General features: G+C 54.8%; 1 non-coding gene across 1 annotated transcript; it reads left to right on the top strand.

Moving 5' to 3' along the window:
* The first annotated feature begins 597 nt into the window (after positions 1–597).
* Positions 598–2,412, top strand: LOC142792627 (small subunit ribosomal RNA). The gene has a single exon (XR_012891080.1). It is a non-coding gene; the product is annotated as a small subunit ribosomal RNA (ribosomal RNA).
* The last annotated feature ends 402 nt before the right edge of the window (positions 2,413–2,814 follow it).

A 2,814-nucleotide genomic window follows, 5' to 3' on the forward strand; every position in this document is an offset into this window, starting at 1 on the left:
GCTCGTATTAGGGCCCAAGGAGGTCTGGGTACTTATCGCTGCTATTATGTGGGGGTTCTCGTGAGCGGCGTACGCGAAAGCGACCGGGTGTCTGATATGCGGCGGGCTTCGGCCTCGTCAAGCGTGTCCTCGGGTCTGCTCCAGGGGAATCCACGGCAGTCGTCTGCAGCCTCATCCGCTTGATGCGTTAGGGGCTGGTTGTCGGACGGTGCCGTTTTACCACGATATCGAGGTGTGTTCCGTGTCGTCCTCGGGCGATTCAGATGCGAAAGCGCCGAAGACGCGGGCGTGACCCGTCGTCTGGCGGCTTTGCAGTCTCGGCTCCGTTGCTAGTTCCGGCCGGTCCACCGACAGTGCAGCGGGCTTGGGCAACCCGCACGGCGCGACCGAGTCGATGCAACGAAAAAGAGCGAGCATGAACGTGCTTCTTGCCGCACGGCTCCCACTCGTCTTTCGGGAAGGTTGTGCCGTAGCGAGCTCGAACGCCGTCATCTCGGAGTGCAAAATAAGCGTGTTGGGGCGCCTGAAGGTGGCCTCCGCCGCACACAGACTGCGTCCGGCCCGCCGAGGGCGAGGACGGACGCGCAGTCGAACGATTACCTGGTTGATCCTGCCAGTAATCATATGCTTGTCTCAAAGATTAAGCCATGCATGTCTAAGTACATGCCGAAATAAGGCGAAACCGCGAATGGCTCATTAAATCAGTTATGGTTCCTTAGATCGTTTCTTCCTACTTGGATAACTGTGGCAATTCTAGAGCTAATACATGCAGTGAGCCTGGAGCCCTTTGGGTAACGGGTGCTTTTATTAGACCAAGATCGATCGGGTTTCGGCCCGTATTGTGTGGTGACTCTGGATAACTTTGTGCTGATCGCATGGCCACGAGCCGGCGACGTTTCTTTCAAGTGTCTGCCTTATCAACTTTCGATGGTAGGTTACTTGCTTACCATGGTTGTTACGGGTAACGGAGAATCAGGGTTCGATTCCGGAGAGGGAGCCTGAGAAACGGCTACCACATCCAAGGAAGGCAGCAGGCGCGCAAATTACCCACTCCCGGCACGGGGAGGTAGTGACGAAAAATAACAATACGGGACTCTTTTGAGGCCCCGTAATTGAAATGAGTACACTCTAAATCCTTTAACGAGGATCAATTGGAGGGCAAGTCTGGTGCCAGCAGCCGCGGTAATTCCAGCTCCAATAGCGTATACTAAAGCTGCTGCGGTTAAAAAGCTCGTAGTTGGATCTCAGTTCCAGACGAGTAGTGCATCTACCCGATGCGACGGCTCGGACTGAACATCATGCCGGTTCTTTCTTGGTGCACTTCATTGTGTGCCTCGAGATGGCCGGTGCTTTTACTTTGAAAAAATTAGAGTGCTCAACGCAGGCGAGTCGCCTGAATAAACTTGCATGGAATAATAGAACAAGACCTCGTTTCTGTTCTGTTGGTTTTTGGAATACGAGGTAATGATTAAGAGGGACGGACGGGGGCATTCGTATTGCGGCGCTAGAGGTGAAATTCTTGGACCGTCGCAAGACGAACTACTGCGAAAGCATTTGCCAAGAATGTTTTCATTGATCAAGAACGAAAGTCAGAGGTTCGAAGGCGATCAGATACCGCCCTAGTTCTGACCATAAACGATGCCAACCAGCGATCCGCCTGAGTTACTCAAATGACTCGGCGGGCAGCTTCCGGGAAACCAAAGTATTTGGGTTCCGGGGGAAGTATGGTTGCAAAGCTGAAACTTAAAGGAATTGACGGAAGGGCACCACCAGGAGTGGAGCCTGCGGCTTAATTTGACTCAACACGGGAAAACTTACCCGGCCCGGACACTGGGAGGATTGACAGATTGAGAGCTCTTTCTTGATTCGGTGGATGGTGGTGCATGGCCGTTCTTAGTTGGTGGAGCGATTTGTCTGGTTAATTCCGATAACGAACGAGACTCTAGCCTATTAAATAGGTGCGGGGTTCCCAGCACCTTACAACCTTCTTAAAGGGACAAGCGGCTCCTAGCCGCACGAAACAGAGCAATAACAGGTCTGTGATGCCCTTAGATGTCCGGGGCCGCACGCGCGCTACACTGAAGGAAGCAGCGTGTCTTTATCCCTGTCTGAAAAGACTGGGTAACCCGTGGAACTTCTTTCGTGATTGGGATAGGGGCTTGCAATTGTTCCCCTTGAACGAGGAATTCCCAGTAAGCGCGAGTCATAAGCTCGCGTTGATTACGTCCCTGCCCTTTGTACACACCGCCCGTCGCTACTACCGATTGAATGATTTAGTGAGGTCTTCGGACCGATGTCCGGCGCGGCCTTTCGGTTGCGCCGGTCTGTTGGAAAGATGACCAAACTTGATCATTTAGAGGAAGTAAAAGTCGTAACAAGGTTTCCGTAGGTGAACCTGCGGAAGGATCATTAACGGATTGTGAAGGGTGAGCGCCTCAGCTGCGTCTGCGCCCGACACTTTCTGCCGCTGACCCCGTTTGGACGCGGGGTCGGCTTTTCCCCACGGGGCTGCCTGAATGTGGAGCGGCACCCCGTGACAAATTGTTGCGCCCAGCGGACGCCAACACCGCGACCTTGGACGGTCGGCCAGGTGGCGGACGCGGGTACAAACGGCGCAACGCACTCATAGGTCGGCTTTCGACCCGCCACTGCACCGTGGCTCGAAGCGCTCGAAATGCGCGACCCGACCGCTGCGGGACCGCCTAGTACTGTAAACAGGAGCGGCGGAGCGCGAACGGCGAGTCGTGGTTACGTCGGTAGAAGGCGAGGCTGCGCGTTCCCGAAACGCCAGCCGAGTGCCCTCCCGACCGTTCG

This window comes from Rhipicephalus microplus, unplaced genomic scaffold, assembly GCF_043290135.1.
Source record: "Rhipicephalus microplus isolate Deutch F79 unplaced genomic scaffold, USDA_Rmic scaffold_230, whole genome shotgun sequence".
Lineage (NCBI taxonomy): Eukaryota > Metazoa > Arthropoda > Arachnida > Ixodida > Ixodidae > Rhipicephalus > Rhipicephalus microplus.